Genomic DNA, 14,238 nt, shown 5'->3' with positions numbered 1-14,238 from the left:
TGGCCAAGTCGCCGATGTGGGGTGTAAGTTCCCTGGTACTTGGTGGATGAAGTCTCCATGAATTTGGCATGCGTGATAACGTTTAGCGTAGTCAACCGCGTCTGAAAACATCTTTGGCCAATAATAGCCGATGCGTCGGAGTCGATCTCCTAATTTATCTCCCGGCTGATGAGCTCCGCACATTCCGCCGTGAGCTTCCTTGAGGGCCTCTTTTGCTTCCTTTCGAGAGAGGCATCGAAGCAACACTCCATCATGCGATTTACGATACAGGACTTGAGAGACTGCGTCGTAATAGAATCGGAGGGCCTTTCGTTTGATAGAGGCCGCTTCCTTAGGATCCTCTGGTAGAATTCCATATACGGCATAGTCGATGTACGGGAATCGCCAATCCCTGGATTCAAACTCCATAGAAGTTGTACAGACTTCTTCTGACGGTGTCTCGTCTAGGTTTTCTTCTGTAGGAATTTTAGAAAAGTATAGTTTCCGTCCCGCGACTGGAATCGTTGTTTCAGTCTTCGGTGGCAACGCTAATGAGGTTGCCAAGGAGGCTAGAGCATCTGCGTAAGCATTCTGAGCTCAGGAAAATCCCCTTGGGATCACATGGCCGTTCGGAGAGATTAGCACTACTCCTACTCCCGCGGTAATTGCTCCATGAGGGTTTGCTCTGGATGCACCGTCGAAGAATAACTTCCACACTTGCGTAGCTTCTTGAGTAGCGCAAGCTTCGGCGACTTCGTCAGGTAATTCTTCATACAACTTAGACGTTCCTGATACTGGATGGTCGGCTAAGAAGTCTGCTAGTGCTTGACCTTTGACCGCCTTTTGCGGCATGAACTGCATGTCATATTGTGACAAGAGGATGGCCTACTTTGCGAGCCGACAATTTAGAGATGACGGTTTTGTCATCAAAACTCTCAAGGGATTCACCTTAGAGATGACCTGAATTGTCTGTCCAACTAGGTAATGTCGCATCTTTTGAATGGCGAATACCAAGGCGAGACATTCCTTTTCGACCGGATTGTACCAGTGTTCAGCTCCCATCATAGTCCTGCTCAGGTAATAGATAGCTTGCTCTTGACCTTGATCATTGTTCTGGGCTAGCAAAGCTCCAAGGGAAATCGGGGCCACGAGAACTGGTGGTTGAGTGAGATATCTCTTAATCTCCTCGAATGCTCTTTGACACTCTGCATCCCAAACAAAGGATATTCCTTTCTTCATGAGCTTAGAGAAAGGTTGGCAGCGCCCTGAAAGATTTGATATGAATCTTCGAATGTATGCCAGTCTACCTTGCAAACCTCTAAGCTCTTTGAGATTCTTCGGAGGTGGCATGTCTTGGATGGCACGCACTTTCTCTGGATCAAGAGAGATTCCCTTGGAAGTAACGATAAATCCCAGGAATTTTCCACTTGAGACTCCGAGGAAAGATTTTGTCGGGTTCATCTTCAGCTGATGTGTTCGCATTATCTCGAACATTGTCTTCAGATCTATAAGATGATCACCTTTATATTGGCTCTTTACTGCTATATCATCAACGTAGCATTCGATCTTCTTTCGGAGGTGTTCGTGAAAGATCGTGTTCATCGCACGTTGATAAGTTGCACCTGCGTTTTTCAGGCCAAAGGGCATCACTGTATAGCAATACACCCCCAGTGGTGTTCTAAAAGCAGTATGTTTTTCATCATCCGGGTGCATCTTGATCTGATTGTACCCAGAGAATCCGTCCATGAAAGACATCCTTTCATACCCGTAGGTGTTGTCAATCATAACATCCGTGATGGGGAGTGGGAATTCGTCTTTTGGACAGGCGGCATTGAGATCGCGGAAGTCGATGCATATCCAGACTTTACTGTTCTTCTTGGGAACTGGAACAATGTTGGCCACCCAGTCAGGGTGTTGTTCTTCCCTAACAAAACCTGAGTCTATAAGCTTTTTAACTTCTGACTCAATTGATTCCATGATCTCTGGACGAAACCTGCGTTGTTGTTGTTTAACGGGTTTTGCGTCCGGATCAATGTTGAGACGGTGCATGGCAACCTTCGGGTCAAGACCGGGCATATCTTCATAGTTCCAAGCGAAGACATCTATATATTCTCGAATGAGAGATATAAGGTTTTCTTTTTCGGATGATGACAAGTCTTCAGCTATGAATATGGGCTTAGGATCATGTTCATCTCCCATGTTGACCTGGATCACTTTATCTTCAGTGGGTGGTTCGCGTTGTTCGAATCGCATATCCCACAAGGTGTTGAGACGTTTGATCCAAGGATCATTGGTCGATTCCATCAACTCCTCGTCACCCCCTGCGCCTTTATCTAGATGACTAGTTGAGACCATGTTCACAGTCAAGTTTTTGAAGAAAGGTCCAACACTGACATCGGACTCGTATGAAGATATTCCAGATGAATGGTCGTGACGCAGGTAATTACTGATTTCGTTTTCCGAAGCAGGGGGAGGTGTAACGTAACCCACGCCTCTTCCGGTTTTTCCTGCACTAGAATCATTCTCTATTTGTTCATTTTTAGGAGAGACATCAGACAAGTACGCTAAAATGAAATCTTCATTAATGCACCACTCGCCCTCACTCAGTACATCATTATTACTCTCACCCTGACCCGTTACATCAAAATTTAATTCCCAAGGACAATCTTCATCGGGATCTGGCTCGATGTCAGCCTCATTACCGCTGTCTACATCTTCTTTCTCTTGGGATTCCAGATAGAAGACGGAGTCGGTATGAAAGTTTTCCACCCCTCGGAAGGGGTATTTTTCTGCAATCAAGGTTCGAACTTCGCCCTCGTCATTGGCGTACTTCATGACCTGATGCAAAGTGGACGGGACAATGCGGTTTGCATGTATCTATGGTCGTCCTAGCAAAAGATTGTAGGACGTGTCTGCATCTATGATGTAGCATGCTACTTCAGACTTAAGATCTCCGATCTGGCATCTGAGCTTGATCTTTCCCAGGGGTCGGGTGCTGTTTGCATTGAACCCGAAGATAGTAGTCTAGGTGGTGTGCAGTCGGTGCATAGGAATCCCTAAGACCTGCATGGCCCTGTAAGGCATGATGCTGAGCGCTGAGCCTGGGTCAACTTGAACACGACTAATTTCGGAGGACCCAATATACCCTGTGTAGTACAGTGGTCGGTCATGCTCGTGTTTGACCTGCATGTCTTCCTGCGTGAATGATATGCATGGTAGACTTCGCGCTGCTTGTAGGCATTGCAGACAAAGTTGATCTTCAGAGGCTACGGGAGTCGGAGTTACTTGAGTAATGAAGCTCTCCGTATTCTTCAAAGCTTCAATTAGAGCTTCTTTGGTGGATTTGGACAACCTTAGGAGCTCATATAGCGTAATTCTGGCCGGTATGTTGGCCAACTGCGCCATGACGTTGAATTGGAAGGGAGCACTCGACTCTCCAGATTCTTGGTGGAGATTTCTGTTGAATCGGAGCTCCTTCTGTTTTCCTTTGTCCACTGGCTTTTTCGGGGCAGAACCTCCAGCGTCTTGGGGCTGCTCTTCAACTTCTGGAGCGTTCTGACCGTAATCCCTCAAGTAAGCTTTTCCTGACCGGGTGCCAGGATTGTCTCCTGGGTATGCTGCCAGGGCAATCCTCTCCTCTTCTGAATCAGTAAGAGGTTTGAGGTGGTCATCATTTTCAGTAATGGAGGGGCTAATCATGTTGGAAGACTTAGCCTTGCCTCCCTTCTTTCCAGACGAGGTGCTCGTCCACTGTTGATCTCCTAGATTCTGTAAGATGTCTTTGAAGACATAGCACTTTTTGGTAGGATGTCCAAGGAATCTGTGATAACGACAATAGTTGGGGTCATCCACTTTCCCTGCTTCATCCGGCTTTCTGATCTCAGGTAATTGCAGCTTGTTGTTCTTTCGAAGCAATTGGAATAATGTATCCACGTGCTCCTCTTTGAACGAATACTGCTTGGGCGCTCTTTGCTGATTTGGCGCCTTGCCTTGCTTATTTGGCGGTGGTACTCGCGTGTAGTCGGCCGCCAAGGTCTCCTTCCCCTTAGACCGTTGGGCGTTGTTCTGGTTGCGTTGCTGATTTTGCTGCTGCGGCTTGGGTTGTGGCATTTCTTCGGCTTTGACCCGTGCCACTATTTCTTCAGCTTGTTCTCCTTGTGAGACTAGTTGTCTCCAGGAGCGACATTCTGCCACCCCCATTTGAGCAAGGAGCTGGGTCTGCAGGTTGTGCCTGCAAGTTTCAACCAGAGTTGATTGGGTCATACCTGAGGGGCATCGTAATGCCATGCTGCGGAATCTCTCCACATAGGCCTTGATGGACTCTCCTTTCCTTTGCTTAGTGGCGAGAAGAGTTGGGACTGAGACCTCCGTATCGTCCTCAAAGAACCTGGCCAAGAATAGCCTTTCCAGGTCTACCCATTTCTGGATAGATCCAGCAGGCAGCTTCATGAACCATTCGAAAGCGACACCTTTAAGAGTGCCGATAAACAAGCGTGTCAGGATGGCGTCGTTTGCTATCACATCCCCAGTTTAGGATTTGAAGTAGTAGATGTGCTGATTCGACGATCCTGTGCCATCAAACGGTTGTAAGGTAGGGGCCTTAAATTTTGGTGGGTAGGGAGCTGTATCCCACTCAGCAGGGTAAGGCCGCACTACTCCCTCTTCGCGAAGCTCACTTCGGTTGGCGATTGCGTTGAGGCGAGCTTCCAGTTCATCCACCTTGGTAGATTGAGGGTGCAGTTCTTTCTCCATCTCTCTCTCACCTTCGGAAGAGGATCCTAGGTGGTGAGTCTCACGATCCGAATGTTCGGTCGCTTTTTGTTTTCCCTTTGAAGTAGTTCTCCGGGAAGATTCAGGTTTCTGGCCTTTTTCGGCAAGGAGCTGGGCTAACATATCCTTTAACTGGAGAAGTGTCTCCTGCTGTGCCTGGAGCATGACATGATGTTCGTCCACTCTTTTGGCTATGTCTTCATGGTTCCCTGTCGTGTAAGCGGAGACTTCTCATGCTCCGACAGAGCTTGAAGATTGAGATTCGGCTATTGCCGAATGTTCATCACTTATTGTAACCCCCTTGGCTAACTTTTGATAGTTAACCGGACGAATAGCTCCTGTCCGAGTCCGAGTATTCTGATATACTCCTTCGAACTGGTCACAAATTTCTCGGACAGTCAGGGGATGACTCTCTTGCGACTCATCGGAGTTAGTATGCGAAGCTTTCCCTCGGCCGATCATATTGATAGTGACCTGAGGGTATTCTGCTTCAGCTGTCTTTTTTCTGCAGTGGCGTTGTCGTTTGGCAGGCCTAACGACGTTTGTTAACCTGTCGAATACGGACTGTCGTGGTGCAGGTGCACAACAAGGGCATTCTGACAGAACTGCTAAAATCAGCCTCTCACATTGACATGAGTGAGCCGCTTGTATTGTTGGTTTTCCTCTTGACAACAATTCCCGCAGATCAGGAACTTGGGAGGAAACTTTCCCCGGACTTGGAGGTGGAGATGGAACCCCCTGCCCTTGTGTAGGTGAAATTGGTTCTCTTTGAACGTGGATTTTGAAGCCACGCTGACTCTTCTGAACCTGACGGACCTCTTGAAGATCGCGTTCTTGAAGGATAACGCGAGGGTCGCGTTTAGCTTTGGAGACGTTAGGCCGAGGCCTACGTTTAAATGATGAAACTGACCCCTGAGGGTCATGTTTTGGTTGAACGCACCCTTGAGGGTCGCGTTTAGGTTGAACGCTCCCCTGAGGGTCGCGTTTATGTTGAACGCTCCCCTGAAGGTCGCGTTTAGGTTGAACGCTCCCCTGAAGGTCGCGTTTAATTGGTGAAACAGACTCCTGAGAGTCATGTTCTATTGGAACGCGCCGCTGGGGGTCGCGTTTGGTTTTAGCAGCTCCCCTCTGAGGGCTGCGTTTTGAAGAAACAACTTGCCATTCAGGGTCGCGTTTCAGCTGTATGAGCTGAGGCTCATAGTTGGGCTCGTTGCCGCGAAGTGAGCGTTCTCCTTTGGGAACGCTAGGCTCGGTTGGATTTTCAGAAATGCGATCTTCGCGTTGGGCCAACAGTCGGCTTTCACGTAGATGTGCTCGTCGTATGGATCTTCTCCGTCAGCGAGCGGCGTTCTTCTTGGCTTGTTTCAAAGCCTTAGCAGCAGCGTCGTTGACGCTTATGGAACTCGTTTCCTCCAGAGGCCGTTTGTGGCCTGAAGAACGTCTTGCTGACGCGGATGTGGGATCTTCCGCCAGCAGAGCCAGTTTGAGTTCTTGGCCGAAGGAGAGGGCTTTCTTCGGCACTTCGACAACAGAATTGACCTTCTTGGAGGTCTCGCGGACATCGTGCTTAGCCTTGGGGCTAAGCGATCCTGAGGATAAGGCTTCCTCGTACTTAGCTTGATCAAACTCTACGACGAGAGTTTCTACTGTCATTCCCATGAGGTGGACGTCGGACTGCGCCACCACTTCTTCGTCGGAAAAGCTAGTCCCCAACGGAGTCGCCATCTTTTGTATGTAGGGAAAATTACAATGAAAAGAATAAAAAAAATTGACTTGTATTCTTTGATTCCGATTTACAATTCGATTACAAAAGAAGAAGAGAACGAATTTGATTCTCTCCTTTGTTTTAAGAACTGGTTTATCTCGGGTAGCGATGGAATGCTTCCTTCGATGCTCGCGTCGAAATTGCTCTCCGTTGACGATCCGACGTCTTCTATCTCGTGGGAACGATGAACTTCTGTGGAAAGTTTATAAGTAACTCTTCAACGAGTTTAAGAACTCTCTGAACGAGTTAGAATCTGTGAATAGAGTTGTTAAACCGAAAATTCGTTAATGATCAAGCTGTTATTTTGTTGTAGAAGAATCCTGCCCAGATTTGATCTTCTGAGTGTGATTCAAAAATCCTATCTCCAAGGATTTCGCTGCTGCTGTTGTCACGCCCAACGCCGAATGTTTAGATCCTTGCGGTTTTCTCTTCAGAATCGCAACCTCTGTGGTTCGAGATACCGAAAATCCAACCCTCTGTTCGTTGGTTCGTTGACTTTTATAGGGGGATAGGAGGTTGTAACTGACCCCTATATCCGCTCCTACGTGGGCGAAAATCCCTCAGAACGTGGGATAAACGGTTCTGAAACCGTTCGACTCATGTTTGAATGAGTGAAACGCTCACTCTGGCGTTTAACACCCAACTTCGCCTCTTAGAATTGAGACGCGAGGTTGGGTGTTAGCTGAACATCATTGAACGCGAGGGTCGCTCGCGTTTTGGCTTGTTGCCTGCTTGGAAACGCGGGGGTCGGCGTTGGTTGGACCCCTACGAACGCGAGGGTCGCTCACGTTCAGCTTGTATCTTGGAGACGCGGGGGTGGCTTGGAAACGCGGGGGTCGCCTGCACTTCCCAAGTTGTAACGCGGGGATGACATCCGCGTTTCAGAAGAAGCCTTTTGACTTGCAACTTCTTCTGTGAAGCTTCGCGAAGACCGTTGTTCAGTAATCCTGGCTTTAGCTGTTGTAGGGTATGAAAGTCGTCAGATTGTAACTTTCACTGTATATTGTGAAGACTGCTGAATAGAGTTTCTTCATCAGTTGTCGGAAATATCGTTGAATTGTAACTCTTCTCGATCTTATGTGAAGAGTCCTCTATTTGCCGCTTTCGATTGTCGACCCGAAAGCTATTTGATTGTAGCTTTCATTGTGAGAGCTTGACGGGAAATCAACATCCATAGTGTCTTTAGATGGATATTTGCCCACAGCTCTCTACCAAGCAACTCACCAACTAAACCCGACCTTTCATTTCTAAAATCATTACACTGCTCATCAGCATCTCCAATAATTGTTAATATAATATTAGTCGTGCCGTTGTCGCAGCCATCAAGATCAATCATCTCAGGAATGAGGTCGTGTTTGTGGCGATTGTGGAGTTGCGGATGCGGTGATTAGAAAGTCGTCTGGTTGTGACTTCCATTGTCGGAGTTTGATAGGGATCAGCTATCCATTGTGAGTTTTAGACAGCCTACAGGAAGTCTTTTGGTTCATATCTTATATAATGAGGATGAATTTTAGGTAGTCTTTTTATTTTAGTAGTCTTTTTATTTTAAGAAGTCTAATTGTCTTAGGAATATCTTTTTATTTTAGGAAGTCTAATTGTCTTATGAAAAGTTATTTTAGTATTTTTGCTTTGTGGTTTGTTTTATACCCTATATAAGGGGAATGAACTCTATGTTATTTTTCAGGTTGATTATTATTAGTTTCAGAAGTTTTCTATTCCTAGGATTTCTAAGTGTTGATGGTTTAAATCACACAGGAAAAAAGAAGGTAATATGGACTGGGTTGATATGGGGGGCGCTCAATTTTCTGAATATCCGATTTGGAATTGAGTTGTTCGTCCATGCACGTGTAACAATTCATAAGATGACGAGGATTGGTTCTCCCGTTGTTCCTCCGACGATCAAATCAGCTAGGTGCTTGAGTGGGTATATGAGAAAAAGCAGCGGAATAGAGAAAAATACTAAGAAATTGCTTACCTTTATATTTGGAATAGATTTCCTTTTTAAAGCCATGAAAGAAGGGTAGTCTAGTCTTTTTTTGCTAAGCCTGAGCTGGCGGCTGAGTCAGCGTCTACATTACAGGTGTTGGTCGTGGATTGGCCACGGGATGAGTGTTGTCATTTCGTCACTAATAAGATGGGATAGGCGGCACACGAAGCCGGCGTGGTCCGATGTGTCATAAATAGTGTTGGGGATGAAGAAATGATGGCACTTGTCAAACATTTAATGTGATGTCGACGCGCTGTCAGTGTAGGGGTTCGAGTTGAAGTCGTCTTTTAGCTTGTAACGAGCGGTGTCGAGAAGTAACGCATTTTAAGTCGACCCCACGAGGTGTCGAATAATTGGTCGAGTGGACTCACATCGAGTCGTCTTTGATAAGAGGACCGACAAGTACCGCCCTTCGAGTCGACCTAAAAATACGTCAACTCGGCAAGTCGGCTAAGTCAGGATCCTGGTAGTTCTGATCGTCAATTCGATTTGAACGGTGCATATGTCGGGGGACACATGTCCGTTACTGGCAAATGACCATAATTTGGCGACTGGAAAAACCATATCAGTTGGCCCCTTTCACTTGGAATCAGCTTGGACGGGTCCGAGTGAAATGAGAAGAGCTCTGGACAGATGCGGTCGTGTATTAAATAAGGGAACTGAGAAGTCATTTTAGGTTTCACGTGACTGATGTCATCACACATTCTTTTTGACTGCCGCAGCTCCGCTTTTCGTGCCGATTTGCGGGTTGTTCCAGGTTAGTGGGCAGCACCTCAATCCCTAAGATGTCGCTTTGGATTCAGAGAGTTAATCTTAACCGTTGGCCAAATTCTGATCTGGCCGTTCAGATTCCGATAACTACAGATTCAGCTACCTATATATAAAGCTAGGGCCAAAGGTATGGCGGTTATTGCTTTTTGAAATTCCCTTCGAGAACTTGAGATCCTTCCTATCCATCTTTTTTGACAATTACTCTCCCCTCTATGATGGCATCAGATCATGTAGATTGACAAGCTTTTTGGTGGAGTTTCACTCCAAGGTGACCCAAGCACAGATGAGGACGCTCCACGGGAGATTTGATATCCCTCGAGAGTACGAGCTGATGGCCTTGATGAGGTCGGAGGTAGTCTATGATCATGGAGAGGATTATGCTCCACTTTACTTGAAGCACTTGGAGTTTGGCTTGCTGCTGCCCTTGCACCCTTTTCTTCAATAAGTTTTCACGGCTTTAGGGGTATCGCCGGCCCAGATGAAGCTGAACGCCATCGCGACCCTAGTGAGGTTCGTGGTGATCTGCCATTGGTTGGCAATAAATCCATCTCTGCAAGTCTTGGGTCGTTTGGTGAGCGTTAAAGTGAACCAGACTGAGCTAAAGCATATGCTAGCTCTCACCGAGTAGATCATTTGCTTGACAACTCGGTCTTGCGGGTGACCAATATATCTGTCGTGCCTCCCTCCGGCAAGGACCAAAAGAGGGCTTCGGCTCTAATCCTAGGGATAATGAAAGCGGCGATAATGTCGTCCGATCCTTTGGCCGACCCCCAGAAAGGACCATCAACAAGGACGAAAAAGCATCTCCGTCATGACTTACTCCAAATGGAGGCTGAGATGATCGAGGTAGAGTCTTCCCCTGCTCTTGTCCATAGGCGAAGGAGGAGACCGCGGAAGGATGAAGGGTAAGTACCTCGGGTGGTAGCCGAGGTGGTCAAGTTTGACGTCGTCCATGTGGACGAGTCGGCCCCGGAAGAGCAGGCCAAGGCTCCCCGGGAAGAGGTTGGAGCCGAGGCATGAGCCTTTACTGACGAAGGAAGGGCATCCGTCCGCCACAATGAGTCGTCCTAACGGGGAAAAGAGCCATTCGGGGAGGAGACGACACCTCCCACAAGGTTGGAGTACCCTTATCCTCATCGCGTTGCTGAGTTTGGGGAGGAAGAATGGGATAGGATGAAGCGGTACCTGATTGGGCCTTCGGGGGTCGACCCTCGATTTGGTTAGAAGCCCGACCCAGAGCACCACTACCAGCCTACACACCACTCGATGTCAGGGGGTTCATCCTTGATTCTCGCCTGACTCAGGCGAGGGTAGTCGAACAGTTCTGACTTCCCAGGGACAAGGAGTTCTTGAGGGGGGTTCCCAATGTCGGTCTCCACCAAAGCCTTCGGAGCTACTTGGTTCAGAGGGCGCTAGTGGATCAAGAGATATTCGACCGGATGGAGCAGATCCAAACTTCGTATCTCAAGCTCTTAGAGGAGGTAGCTTCCCTAAAGGCCGGCAGAGGGGCTGACTCGGAATGGGCTGCAAGGCCGCCAGCTCCAAGCGCTTCTGAGATCGAAAGGCTCAAGCAAGAGCTTGATGAGAGTAGCAGAAAGGCTAGGAGACTAGATGAGGCTCTCGAAGAAAGGGACCGTGCTAAGGTACATGTCGAATCCGAAAAGTAAATGGCGGTGCATGCGAAGCGTTAGCTGGATGAGGAGCATGCAGCGTTCGTCAAGTTTCAAGGGGAGATCGCCCGGCTACAGGAGTCCTTGGCAGTGGCCCAAAGTCGCAGCGCCTACCTCGAGTCTGAACCTTACAACGAGGGGATCATAAAGGAGTACTGCCAATGCCTTACTGGAAAAATGAAGGTGGCGATAGGCTGTAAGGTTGGGTACGACTACCTCACGGCACAGCTTCCAGCCGAGATGAGGAACTCACTCGGTCGCTTCCACCACCCTCCCATCATAGCCAAGTGTCTGGATGAGTTGGTGGAGGTGAAAGCACTTGTGGGGGGACTCGATCTTGGCTAGGAAGATGGGGAATCGGATGATGAAGCTCCTAGGGCTCTAGGCAAGAATACCGAGGAAGGAGGTAACTGCTCGACTCCTCCGCCCACTGCTACTAGCGGCTCCTTGCCTTTAACCCCGAGAGCGGGAATGGACCTCTCTTAGTCTCCTAGAAATTTCCTGTCTTCAGCTTTTGCGTTGTATATGTACATATGTACTTTGTAGATACTCCTTATAAATGAATAAAGAGATATTTTTAAGCCTGAATTACTTTTCTTGTGCTGTATAATCTTATTTTGGATCTCCTGGGTGAATTAGCTCAACCATAAGCTTGTGAATTTGACTGCTGACTCGAGGGGACTCGTTTCTTTGTTGAGAAAATATATCTCGAACTCGAGTAGTTGTCGTTCCTGTTGTTTGTTTTTTTCTTGGTTTGGAGCCAATCGAGTCGACGACCCTTGCTAATTGGCGTTTGAACCATTTGGAGCAAGTGCCTTAGAGGTACGAGTCAGCTTTACGGAGGGTGGGCCATCTTAATGGATAGTATTGTTTCTTTTAAGCACGTTCGTTGTTGACTCTGTAGGGTCGACTAGGTCTGGCCGACTATTTATCGAATAGTCGTTGTTTGGTGAGTTTCCAGATGCTTTTATTGGGCAGGTGAAACGTTACTATTTGAAACGATGTGATGATGTTATCAGAAGTCAGAAAGTTATTGTTGCTTTGATTTTCAAGCCAAGAGGTGTAGAGTAAAGAGGACAACGTTTTGAGTTTTGTGCGAGCCGTTGGGATTTCTAGGTGTATCTCGCCCGTTCATTTTGAATCGGGTCGGTTGTCCAGATTATTCCACGTGTCTCCCTCAGTTGCTATATATAGTCCACTGGTGGCGAAGAGGGGTCATCTTCACAAACTTTTGCTCTAGATTTTTGGCGCTTGACTCTCAGATTTCCCCAATTTCCTTACAAACTCTTAACCATCTTCCATGGCTGCTCAAACCTCCACCGTCGATCGCAATGAGGAGAGAATCAATCTTCTCCAGCTAATCCGCTTGAAGATCTGCACCCAACAGTTCGAAATGTACTACAAGCTTTACGACCTCCCCAAAGCCTTCACGCTCTCAGCGCCAAGTGGGATGAGCCGATGTATCGTCATGGCCAGAATAAGTCGCCGTTGTACATCGGCCACCTTGAGTATGGACTCCGGCTACCACTCCATCCCTTCATTACGGATGCATGTGTTGCTCTGGGGGTATCCCCCTCTCAGTTCATCCCAAACGCGATTGGGGTTTTGGTGAGTTTTGTGGTGATTTGCCATCGGGTAAGTGTCTCGCCGAGCATGCGCCTATTGAGGAACCTAATCGGTGTCAAGATAATGAGGAAGGACACCCATTACTTCCTCCAATACACAGGGGGTTGTAAGTTGGTGTCGGACACTCCAGAGTCAAACAGAGACTAGAAGGGAGCGCGCTTCATGTGGTTCTCAGGGGTCAACCGGACTCCTATCCTCCCCCAACTAGCCTGAGATTAATAAGGACGTGTTGAAGCAGTGCGTCCTAACCGCTGAAGAGAGGCGGCAGCTGGAGAAGATCCGCTCTTATTTCTGGTCTCGGGAGAGAGGAAACCTCTTCGAGGTGACATCTCTTCGAGTGGCGAGCAAATGAATGATCTCCCCTACCGAGGCCGACAAGGTTCGAGCAAGCCTGCTTGCTCTCCCCTTAGAAAAAAACCCTTGGAGGAATTCAGGGGGGGAGGAGTTGGGCTCGTCCATGAGGCCCCAGAAGAGGTTGAGGGGTCATCTGGACCCCAAGGAAGTGGGCAGCCTAAGGCCGCATGTGGTGGAGATTGCCGCCAGACTGACCAGGTCACGTGCTATAGCCAAGAAAGAAAGAAAGGAGAAGAAGAGAAGGTTGATCGGGGGCCAAGAACCCAGCGGGTCTGTTGGGGCGACCCAGGTCGATTCGACAAAAGAGCAGCAGCCTGCTGACCCTGCTTGCTAGCAGGCCGAGGTCGTTGTCATCGACGACACTTCCACACTAGGCCAACGGGGGCGGTCCAAGCGTTGAGGCTGCTGCAATGCTGGGGCTCCTACTGAGGAGGCAACCGGCCAGAGCCATCCCGCAGGCCGGGCAAGGGAGCCGTGCCGGGGATTTTGCGGAGGTGCCGAAGAGCAAGCAAGCCCGCCCCCTCCAGAATTCTTGGCGGGCGAGGCCGGCAAAGAGCAAAGGGACAACTTTTACTGGCCTTTCCACCATTAGGTTTCGAAGCTTTACCACCAAGTCTGGGAGAATTCCAAGGCCATGCTGGCGGGAGTGTCGTCATGCCCCTGTTTGCCCAAGAGGGAATTACCAAAGAGTGACAGGTTCATCACGGAGGCGCCTCTCGACAGAGAGAGTGGTCTTAAGGTCAACAACAGCCCAAGTCCGAGCTATCCAACAGTTCGCCCTCCCGAGATGCTAAGCGTCAGCTTGCACTTGGCCATCAAAGGCTACTTGGTTCGGAGGGCGTTGCTGGAGGCAGAGCTATTTAGCCGACTTTCTTACATGTACAACTCCCCTCCTGAGTTGGAGGCAAACTTTGCTAAAGTGGAAGAGAGAAAGATTGTATCTTTACAACTCTAAATGTCCAGGAATCCTCTACATCCATGCTTATAGAGGAACTCGACAATCCATCAATAACATCTATTTACTCAATGGACCTCATGAATTATATTCTTTATCTAAATTATATTAAAAAATATTATTGACTTACTAAAACAAACTATTAGCATTAACCCACATAATCAATTATAGATATTCTCTTCAGCCTCATTCTCTACAGCTGAGGCTGTAGAGAATCTAGACTCACTATGAACTACATGGATAGTAAGTTTGAAACACTGATCAATACTAAAGTTAGTCCATATGCAATCGACCTAATTTTTACACACACTTGATCAGTTGATCCTCCATCGCCGGATATGTGGTTAATTGCCGGATATGT

The sequence above is a fragment of the Asparagus officinalis genome, chromosome 7, assembly GCF_001876935.1.
Source record: "Asparagus officinalis chromosome 7, Aspof.V1, whole genome shotgun sequence".
NCBI classification, from domain to species: domain Eukaryota; kingdom Viridiplantae; phylum Streptophyta; class Magnoliopsida; order Asparagales; family Asparagaceae; genus Asparagus; species Asparagus officinalis.
Note: the sequence above shows the minus strand (reverse complement) of the source record.